The sequence below is a fragment of the Cebus imitator genome, unplaced genomic scaffold (assembly GCF_001604975.1).
Source record: "Cebus imitator isolate Cc_AM_T3 unplaced genomic scaffold, Cebus_imitator-1.0 Scaffold447, whole genome shotgun sequence".
Taxonomy (NCBI): Eukaryota; Metazoa; Chordata; class Mammalia; order Primates; family Cebidae; genus Cebus; species Cebus imitator.
The window spans coordinates 1,056,228-1,068,223 of NW_016107762.1; the positions used below are offsets into that span (position 1 = coordinate 1,056,228).

The 11,996-nt window shown below is 38.4% G+C and overlaps 1 long non-coding RNA gene across 1 annotated transcript; it reads right to left on the minus strand.

The window, feature by feature from the left end:
- Positions 1–390: 390 nt before the first annotated feature.
- On the minus strand, positions 391–1,375 carry LOC119468551. The gene is made up of 3 exons (XR_005197243.1): positions 1,201–1,375; positions 692–832; positions 391–490 (listed from the first exon to the last, which is right to left on the minus strand). It is a non-coding gene; the product is annotated as an uncharacterized LOC119468551 (long non-coding RNA).
- Positions 1,376–11,996: the final 10,621 nt, after the last annotated feature.

The window sequence follows — 11,996 nt, forward strand, 5'->3', positions numbered from 1 at the left end:
CTCTCCACAGCGCCACCGCTACTCCTACCTCATCACCAAGTGGAAAAAGTAAAGAAGGTACCAAGACTTTAATATTAAGAGAATTTAGATCTCTAGCTTATTTTTGCTCTAGGGAAAAAGCACCAAAATCATAACGTTTTCTATTTCAGCATAGGTTAAGCGTCCCTAATCAGAAAATCTAAAATTTGAAATGCTCCAAAATCTGAAACTTTTGGAGAAGCAACATGGCACTCAAAGAAAACTCTCACTGGAGCATTTCAGATTCTATATTTTCAGGTTAGGGATGCTCAACCAGTTAGTATAATACAAATATTTAAAAATTTTTAAAAATCCAAGATCCAAAACACTTCTGGTCTCAAGCATCTCGGATAAAGGATACTCAACCTGTACTTTCTGAACAGGTGACTCTGGAGTTTTGCTTTTTGGCAGACGCCATGGTCTCACCTAAACCAATGCATTGCCCTCTCTTCATCCTTCACTGCACCAGTTCCTAGGTAAACAAAAGATAACATATTTTTAAAAAAATGACTCAGTTAACTGCTTAATGCTAAAACCTATAAGCCTACAGATACATGAGTTTGGTGCAAAGTTAATTGTGGTTTTTGCCATTACTTTTAGAACTCTAACCAGCAAACCTCTCCCTACCTGTTTTCCCCAAGTAAATGGCACTCGAGAAACAAAGTTACTTTACCTTTGAGGTATCTTTGTCCAACAACATACTGAGCACTGGGTACCCAAAATGAGCATAAAAATGTGCCATATGGAAATGAAAGCTCTGGGAATACAGCCAGATGTAAAGGAGAGAGATCATGGCTCCCACTGTGGCCAGGAGCTGCAAAAAAGAAAAAGGAGACAGGAAGAAAAGCATGGGAATCTACTACTTTAGCTATGGTTCAGACATGAAGGAAATGAGCAAATTCTATGAGAAAAGCATTTCAGGATGAATTGCATATGATTTAAAGAGCAAGTGTATCCATCAATGGCCTCTGTTGGGCAAAAAATATTTATTGTCACTAGTCTTTTATTTTTAGAGTCTTACGTGTACTTTTCCTAGGTGATACAACATAACTGAATTGCATAATTAAGTAAATTGGATGCTGACCAATAGGATCTTGGCAGTTTATAAAAGAAAAACAATTGAGGCAGAAGCAATTGCAGAAGTCAAAAAAGAATGTATGCATTTGTTATTTGGGCAGGGACATGTGAGGGGCTGGGATTTGGAGCAGAGGAAGATTCCTGTCTTGCTTTGTCGCCGTCTGGAGAGGCCACAATCCTGGCCCATTTGCCCAATATCTCCAGCTGCTTCTATGGATATGACAGACCTCAAACTCCACTTGCAGCTTTCATCCTAAAGAAGTCCTGGAAAGCCAGTGGGCCAGCAGAAGAAAAAGGAAGATGAGATCTCACTGCCCAAACCACAACCTCAGCCGACAATACGAGGATACTTCCTAAAAGAACCTGGGGTTTAGCAGGAGTTTTGACATCACCCTTCTTAGTAGTTTGAGCATGCTATCGAATTCTCTTCAGGAAGCCCGCTTTTCCCATCATGAGAAGCTCGTACCTCAATGGCCTGATGCCCAAAACAAGTTCACGTTGTCCAACCTAATTAGCATGGCCATTAGCATTTCCTGAGACTTGGCAGATACCCTCTGAGATGTCAATTCATACAGATATCCCTAACTGACAGGGAAATAAATTCTGTGAGGCAACTATGAAATACAGCAAGACCACGAACTGCACTAGCAGCATGGAAAGCTCAGTAGCCTCTAGCCCATCGCCTGGGCATGCTTGGCTGGCTTCTAAGGAGGAGCTCATAATCTGGAAAAAACAAAGTGGGGTTGATCATTTTCCCTTTCAGGTGCAATCTATTTCTAAGAGAAGAAAGGAATGTTACATCTACCCTGAAAACCCAGGTCTCTAGGGCTGGCATGAAGGGTACAGATCTATTATTGACTTCAAGACCAAGAACCGAACTTGAAATTTGGTGGTTATTGGTAGTTGTAGATAATTATATATGACAAAGTCTGTATGACAGTCTTTGTGTTTATGTATATATACATATATTTAATACTAATATTCTCTGTATGACAGTCTTTGTGTTTATGTATATATACATATATTTAATACTAATATTCTCTGTATGACAGTCTTTGTGTTTATGTATATATACATATATTTAATACTAATATTCTCTGTGCATTGTTGAATTTTTGTTTGTTTGCTGTATGTTTGGTCAGACTGTTCTAATTTTTTTCCTCCTATACAGTAATCTCTGGATTCTGTTTCATGAATACACTATAGCCTTTTACAGTAACTCTGTATGTTGCAGGGTTTCATAGCAGGTGAATATCTGGTTTTAAGACTCCTCAAATCTTTTCTGAAGCTATTTCATTTATTCGGTTTTGTTTTGAATGTGTTTAACACTCTTCTGATCGCCGTAGATAAAATAGTGGGTAAAACAAGGTAAATGGCCTGCTGTATTATAGCTTATGCTACAGTAAGGATAGAGAAATGAGGAAACAGACAATGAGTAAAACACACAAGATATTGGATACAAATAAATGCCATAGAAAAGCTTAAAGACCAAAGGACATTAGGGTATATCTGTCTTTCTCTCTCACACACACACACAGCTCTCACACTGGGGGAAGCAAGCTACCATGTTGTAAATAGCCATATAGATTGGGCCACATGACAAAGAAATGATGTCTCCAGCCAACAATCAGCAGGGCACAGGGGCCTTACCACAGCAACATAGCTTGAAATCAGAACCTCTCTCAGTCTGGCCTGTCAATGACTACAGCCCCAGCTGATAAATTGATTGCAGCCTCACGAGAGAGTCTGGGCCCAGAAGCCTGACCCACAGAAACCATGAGATAATAAATGTATGTTTCACACAACTAAGTTTTGAGTACTTTGTTACATAGCAACAGATAATGAATACAGGGCCTGCTGGCCATTTAAAGCACTTTGGCTTTTACCCAGAGTAGAACGAAAAGCCACTGAAGGGTTTTCAGCGAGAAGTGATGTGATCTGGCATGTTTTAACAGAATTATTCTGGCCTCTGTGAGAACAGAGTGAAGGGAGGCAAGGGCAGAAACTGCAATAGCAGTTAGGGAGCTATCGTGAAAATACAAGCAATACCGAAGACAGGATGGGAGCATGATCCGTGGTAGGAACAGAGACAATAGTGAAGTCATCAGATTCTGAAAACACTAATATTAGATCTAAGAGCATCTGCTGTTTCAATGTGGGCGTGATAGAGATGGGAGAGTGTGTACCTTTACTTTCTTCATTTTTAATTTGTTTTGAAATTCTAATTCATTCTTTCAATCAGTGAATATTTATTAAAAGTCTACCATGCTGCTATGTCCCCTCCAAAATTCAGGTTGAAGCTTAATCCCCAATGCAACAGTATTAAGAGATGTGGTCTTTGGGAAGTGATTAAGTCGTAAGGGTCCTGCCATTCTAAACGGCATTAGTACCATTATTAAAAAGGGCTCTAGGTTAAAGAGAGCTTTGCCTTTCCACCTTCTGCCATGTGAGGACATAGCAACAAGGTGCCATCTTGGAAGCAGGGAGCAGGTCTTATCATGCACCAATGCCAGTGCCTTGATCTTGGACTTAGCCTCCAAAACTGTCAGAAATAAATTTCTGTTGTTTACAAATTGCTCAGCCTGTGGTATTTTGTCATAGCAGCACAAACAGATTAAGACATGCCTGTTATATAGTCTGTTTGCTTTTAAGACAGTTAATCTTTAGTTTCAGAGATTTTTTTCTAACTTTGGTGGGAAGCCATTGGCACACTTTTAGCAGAGAAGAGACATATGATTTATGTTTTAGAAAAATCTCTCTAGCTTTATATAGGGAATTGGCCATATGGGAGCAAGTGAAGAAGCAGGGAGACCAATTAGAAGACTATTGCAGCTGGGTGCAGTGGCACATGTTTGTAATGCCAGCTATCCTGGAGGCTAAGGAGGAAAGATGTTGTGAATCCAGAAGTTCAAGTCCAGTCTGGGCAACATAGCCAGACCCTATGTCTTGGAAGGAAGGAAGAAAGAGAGGAAGGAAAAAAGGAAGAAAAGAAAGAAGGAAAGGAAAAAGAGGGAAGAAAGGAAAGAGTTGAAAATATTAAAAATTATATTTCTTAATATCTGAGAAGGAATTTGCACCATGTAAAGGAAGTAGACTAAAATGAATCTTGACTGGGCACAGTGGCTCATGCCTATAATCCCAGCATTTTGGGAGGCAGAGGTGGGAAGATCACTTGAAGCCAGGAGTTTGAGACCAGCCTGGGCAACATAGTGACACCCCATTTATATAAAATAAAAAACATTAGCTGGGCATGGTGGCACATGCCTGCAGTCCCAACTACTTGGGCAGCTGAGGCAGGAGGATCACTTGAATACAGGAGTTGGAGACTGCAGTGAGCCATGGTCAAGCCACTGCACTCCAACCTGGACAACAGAGTAAGACCCTGTCTCTAAAAATAAAAATATATAATAAATAAAAAGAACCCCAAGGTACAACATTAGAATTAAAAGCATCAGCATCAAGTCAGGTATAAAATACACACATACACATACATATACACACAAATAAAAATAGTTACAATCATATGCTTGTATACATACCTATATACATGTATATATACATACATACATTTCCTAGCTTTTTCTACCAAAAACTCCCAATGCAATGACGCCTCAGTAATGATGAACATGAGTACCCAGATCATTGTTTCATTCTTTTAATAAGTGGTATCCTTCATTAAAGGAAATCAAGGGTCGGACAGGCATGGTGGCTCATGCCAATAATCCCAGCACTTGGGGAGGCCAAGGCAGGTGGATCACTTCAGGTCAAGAGTTCAAGACCAGGCTAGCCAACAAAGTAAAACCCTGTCTCTACTAAAAATAAAAAAATTAGCCAAGTGTGGTATATGCCTGTAACCCCACCTACTCGGGAGGCTGAGGCAGGAGAATCACTTGAACTCAGGAGGCAGAGGTTGCAGGGAGCGGAGATCATGCCACTGCACTCTAGCTTTTCTGACAGAGCAAGACTCTGTCTCAAAAAAAAAATAAATAACAAAGTGAAAGTTTGTGAACACTCATCAGTGAAGCCATCTGCACATGAACTTTTCAAAAAAAAAAAAAAAAAGAAAAAGAAATCAAGGGTCCTTTAAGAAATGGCTAACTCCAGGGGACCCAGAACATTGTTTCATTCTTTCAATGAATATTATCCTTTATTATAAGAAATCAAGGGGCCAGGCACAGGGGCTTACACCTGTAATCCCAGCACTTTGGGAGGCCGAGGTGGGGGAATTACAAGGTCAGGAGTTCGAGACCAGCCTGGCCAACATAATGCAACCCCATCTCTACTAAAAATACAAAAATTAGCAGGGCATGGTGGTGCACGCCTGTAGTCGCAGCTACTCGGAAGGCTGAGTCAGGAGAATCACTTGAACCCAGGAGGTGGAGGTTGTGGTGAGCTGAGATCACACCACTGCACTCCAGCCTGGGCAACAGAACAAGACTCTGTCTCCCCCCGAGCCAAAAAAAATAAAAAATAAAAGAGAAATAAAGGATTCTTTAAGAAATGGCTAATTCCAGGGCTGGAATATGGAATGAAAAAATGTACTTGGAGCATCTCATTTTCTCTAAAAAACATACACAATGAGTGATGAAGCTATGTCAAAAGGACAGAGAAGCCAGCTTAACAGGGCTAACACTGGTCAAATCTGGGATAATATCCACATCACAATAAATAATAATATTATCAAATGAAAACTCAGTAACTAAAATTGGAATCCACGAATGCATACTGATATAACTAATAAAGAAATGTGAGAAGAGAAATTTGTTATAGTAGAGTGCCAACTAATAACTGCAGAAAAAAGCAAATAAGGAAGCAGCCATTTGGCAACCCTTATTATGATGATTGACTCAGGTGGAAATTGTCAATGAATGCTAATGCTGATGTGGAAAACTCGATGAGAAACGAGATATTAGCTTAAAATCTTAGAAGTGTTGCTTTCAAATGTTAATCAGTCTTAAAGAAAAATTGAGCCTTTGGAAATCTAGTAAACACTAACATAAACACGTGCCCAAGATCAAGCAGTGGAGCAGATCTACATTGTGTGGTGCCTCCTGATATGAGGCACTAGGAAGAGTACAGCATCACTTCTGCGATAGTCCTGCCACAAATGCATGACTTATGTCTGGTCATGAAGAAACATCAGACAGATCTGTGTTTAGGATTGTCCCAAATTGGAGGAATCTAAAGAGACATGGCCACTAAATGTAATGCAAGTTCCTGGATAGGACACTGGACCAAAAAGAGGAAGGAAGCATTGTTGGGACAGTTGGCAAAATATGAACAAAGTTTGTGGATTCAACTGTAGTTGTTCCATCAATGTTGATTTTTTTTTTTTGGCAGCCAAGTATATTCTTACTATGGCAGAGTGTCCCAGTTTAGGGCATGTATATACTGAAGTATTTAGGGAGTAATGAGACATCAGATCTGAAGAGAGAGAGAGAAGCAATAAATATACATACATAGTAAAATGTTAAGTAATCATCTAGATAAAAAGGATTGTTTTGCTCAGGCCAGGCAAGGTGGCTCACATCTGTAATCCCAGCACTTTGGGAAGCAAAGGCAGGAATATTGCTGGAGGCCAGAAGTTTGAGAACAACCTTAGCAACAAAGTAAGACCCCATCTCTATAAAATATTAAAAATTTGGCTGGGCATGATGGCACCAATTACTTGAAAGGCTGAGAGGGGAGGATAGCTTGAGCTTAGCAGCACTTCTGTGACAGTCCTGCAACAAATGCATGTCTTGTGTCTGGTCACGAAGAAACATCAGACAGAACTGTGTTTAGGATTGTCCCAAATTGAAGGAATCTAAGGAGACATGGCCACTAAACATAATGCAAGTTCCTGGATAGGACAAAGTTGCAGTGACCCATGATCACCCCACTTCACTTCAGGCTGGGTGACAGAGCAAAACCCTGTCTGAAAATAAAAAATAGTTTTTTTTTTATTTTGGCAATATTTCTATAGGTTTGAAACTAGTTTAATTTTTTAATTTAAAAAGCAAATTGCAATTCTTTAAACACATACACATTTTATATATATATTATATAATTGATTTATAAAATCAATTTTTTCTGTTTCTAAAGTTATAATTCATCTTGGCCAAAAGTATATATATAGGCCAATCAATAAAGAACAGCTAGGCAGTATTTCACAATGACCATATCCAAATGGGAATACTGACAAAGAAATAAACATTGAATAGTTTTGTTTTGTCACTGTCATCTATAATTTTATATCATCAGCTCAAAGCAATGGGTCTGACTCTTCCTCCAAAATAAAGTTACGGCCATTTTTTAATTATCTTTACTAATTTTAAAAAGCCTGAAAAAAGTGGAAATAAGATGTATTTGAAAAGCCTCTATTTTCTTCTTATAAACACAAATGTTATTTTTTAATATTTTCCCATCATTGTTAGACTACTTGGCATTTTTACACATGATCTTATTTATGGGTTCATTGGCAAATGCCTTGTGAAAATACCAATCTTTTGAGAAATTGCTTTATCTTCTTTCTCTTTTCGATTGTTTACTTTTTAAAATAACTTATATAGCTTGTGATATAGGAAGTAGATACTAAACGAACAATAAAATACGTGAGTAAAGTTACAACTGTGATAAGTACTAGGATCTAATCATAGGGAAGTTAATTTCTTCATTTCTTTGTATCAAAAAGCAAGGGTTAGCTTTTGGTAAGGCGAGGCTGAGGAAGGAGATAGCAGATAAATTATGAAAAACTTTGACGAAACGCCATGCTAAAGATTTTGGTCTTCATATTCAGAGCAAATAAGAAGTCTCTGGGGACGGGCGCGGTGGCTCAAGCCTGTAATCCCAACACTTTGGGAGGCCGAGGCAGGTGGATCACGAGGTCAAGAGATCGAGACCATCCTGGTCAACATGGTGAAACCCCGTCTCTACTAAAACTACAAAAAAATTAGCTGGGCATGGTGGCGCACGCCTGTAATCCCAGCTACTCAGGAGGCTGAGGCAGGAGAATTGCCTGAACCCAGGAGGCGAAGGTTGCGGTGAGCCGAGATCGCGCCATTGCACTCCAGCCTGGGTAACAAGAGCGAAACTCCGTCACAAAAAAAAAAAAAGTCTCTGGAAGGTTAATATGTAGGACAGGGAGGAAAGAGAAACATAATCATTTTGAGTTTCAAAAATAGTACAGACCACCGCATAGATTTGCATTCTCTAATGTGGAGTATACAAAATGTTCCACTGGACAGCAAGGAAAACATGTTTGAACTTCTACAAACACATATTAAAAACTTAAGCTCCACTAATATTTATCCTAGGGATTCACTTAGTATGTCAGGTGCCATGAGTCATTTAGAGCAGGTGAGATAATATAAGGAAAGGATGAGAGCTTCGCAGTGCTGACTTTCACATATTGGCTGTGACTCTGTTTATGTATGCCAGGTTAAGTGGATTTATGGATATAATGCTAGTTTAATTGAAATAATCTTCATACCATAGACATAATCTTAAAAGGACTGCTATAAAAACCCATGGAATGAAATAATATTAACATTGTAAGGCATGGCGATCAAGACATTTCCCTGGGTTTCTGACTTGCATGACTCCGGTCACTGGAATAAGAGAAACAGGTGTCGGTGTATTACAGGAGAGACAGGGCAAGGGCTCATGACTTTGGTTTGAATCATATGTAAAGCAGCCTGTTGGGTATGAGTGTCTGGAATTTACAGATGTCTATATTAAACATTGAATTCTCTATGTATGTAAAGGTGGTGTTTTAGGATACATATGTTTTAATGAAATCTTAACTTTAAATATCAAAATTTCAGTTTCTGAGATCCTCAAATCTCTCTTGATCTGTCTTTCCTTATCGTCTGTAATTAGAATTCTATATTTATTCTGATGTTTCTAAAGTTTTTCTAAAGTTAAGGGCAAATTTTTTCAATCTTAGGAGGTTTTTACTTTTTTAAAATAAGTAAATGTATTGATGCCATTTTACATGAGTACTAGTTTACAAGAGGCATTTGAAATCAGCTGTTTTGCTTTTTAAAGTATGAAATTTTCAAACATGCAGAAAAGGAATTAGATAGCTATGTACCTCCCAGCTCATTTAACAGGTTTATATTTTGCCATATTTGCTTCAGATTTTTTCTTAAAGAAATAAAGCACTACAGAAATAGAAACATATCTACCCTCATCACTTCCTTCCTCTCTTCCCAGGGGTAACCACTAAACTTGTATTAGAGTTTTGACATTCTAATGCATGTTTTTTGAGGAAGAATGGGCTTAAGTTTAGCTATATCAATATGGGTAAAATTTTAAAATAAATGTTACGGTTAAAAAATGAAGTTGAATGAAATTTTAGTAGTTCACGTGGTTGAATGAGAACAATACGTTACTAAGGCTAACAAAAACATCACATTTCTTTATTCTTGGGAGGAATTCTTCAACCAATATTGTATTTGTGTGAATCAACAATTAACAGAAGTCAGAGATTGTTTTTAAAATTGTAGTTTGCTTGGTAGAAGTCTATTAAAACATAAAATTCATTAACAGTAAAGTTTGTAAAGGATGCCAAGGGGGTAGATGTGGTGGCTCACAGCTGTAATTCTAGCACTTTGAGAGGCTGAGGCCACAGGATCACCTGAGCCCAGAAGTTGGAAACTAGTCTGGGCAACATACCAAGATCCTGTCTCTACAAAAAAATATAAAAATTAGCTGGTAATGGTGCATGCCTGTAGTCCTAGCTACTTAAGAGGCTGACATAGGTGGATCACTTGAGCCTAGAAGGTTGAGACTGCAGTGAGCCATGATGGTGCCACTGCACTCCACCCTGAATGACAAGAGCAAGACTCTGTTTCAAAAAAAAAAATCCTGTGTGATCCTAAGTAAAGTGATGAAAACACTGGGACAACTTCTGGTTTAGGATAATGCCTGGCTACACAAAATTTGAGTCCTTGACCATGGTTAGTTAAATCTCTAAACTTGTGGACATAATTTGTGCTAAACTCTGTGTTTACAAAGATAAACATATGACCTAAACATTCCTCTGAAGCATTTCAAAGTTGTAGAGCAGACACATAAACAAACTGTGAAACAGCATGACAATCATTTTTGTAAAAATTCGGAATGTATAAAGTTCCAAGGGAAAGGGTGCAGTATCTACCTAATTCTGCCTTATGAGTTTCTTTCAGGTTTTGCCACCAATACAACCAACATTTGTGGCCTAGAGAACACTTAACACATAATATTGCAATGCTCTTTTTCAGTTGGTTTTTGAGGCACAGAGAAAAGCTCTACCTTGAACACAGGGCACTGCTGTCCTTCAAAATAGAGCTTTGGGCCAGGTATGGTGGCTCACGCCTGTAATCCCAGCACTTTGGGAGGCCAAGGTGGGTGGATCACCTGAGGTCAGGAGTTCAAGACCAGCCTAGTCAACATGGTGAAACCCTGTCTCTACTAAAAATACAAAAATTAGCCAGTCGTGGTGGTGAACACCTGCAATCCCAGCTAATTGGGAGGCTGAGGCAGGGGAATCACTTGACCTCGGGAGGCAGAGGTTGCAGTGAGCTGAGATCATACCACTGCACTCCAGCCTGGACAACAAGAGCAAAACCCTATCTCAAAAAAAAAAAAGAAAGTAGAGTTTCAACATAAGTAATTTCAGTTTTCTGTCATAAATAAGCAAGTAGATGAGCACACAGGTTTTGTGTATGGGAAGCAAATAATTTTCATATAAAAATGAAACAAATCATGAATGACCACTAAGGTTTATTATTCTTTATGTCTAAGATATATTTTTTTGCTACTTAATTATACATCAATTTTATTCTCAATCATTAATCTCAAATTACAAACTTTGATATACACAGTTAAATATATTTCAAATTAAACATTTTAAAACCTTACTTCTCAATCACACAAGCCTCGATTTGGGTATATGAGGGCACCGGAGAGTCTGGTGAACATTTTAACTGAGTTCCAAACATTATAATTACATTAGCCAAGTGCTTACCCCTTGTCTCTTCTGAACTCCATTGCCCTGACCTATATCCCATACCTAAAGGCCTCACTCTCTAAATTCACTTATTGTCACCTAGGAAGCAGTAGGCCAAATGAAAGAGAAGGATAGAGGAGATGGGGAAAGAGGGTTGTCTAGGTGAGAAAAGGAAGGAAGAAAGAAGAGATGAAAAGGAAATGGATTTGGAACTAAACACATTTGAGCTAGAATACCAACTCTGTCTTAATTGTTTTTTTAAATTAAAAAAAATTGATATGTACATATTTACAAAAAGTTGTACATATTTATAGGGCCCATGTGACTTTTTTTTTATTTTTTAAGGGTACAAGTGATATTTTGAAACATGCCTACAATGTGTAATGTTACTTAACCTCTGGGGGGTCAGTTTTCTCATCTGTAAAATGGGGGTAATAATACTTTCTCATTCAGGTTTATAAAGAGTGAAGGAAAAGACTACACACAAATTATTTAGTTGAGCATTTCACCACGTTGTATGCCCTTCAAAATAACCATTGTTAACTGAGATTTTTATCTTTATGCAGCCCAAAAGCATTAGTAGGAAAAAAAAAAGATCAGGAAAGCCTTCGGATGAAAGAAATTCATATGCAGTGATGGGAATTGTTAATCTATGTGTCATACAGCAAATGGACTTGAATTCCTCTGCTTCTACCATTTACTGGTTGTGTGACTTTGGGCAGGTTGCTTAACCTCTGAGCTTCCTCTACCTCATTCCTTAAATGGGGATGATAATGTTAACAAGCTTATAGTGTAAGATTTGAAAATTACATGAGATAATGTGTACAAAGCACTCAGCACAGTGCCTGCCACACACTGAGTGCTCAGGAATTAACTGCTCCACTTCACAGTCTGGGCACACCATTCTGTACCTCAGAAACTCCAGAAA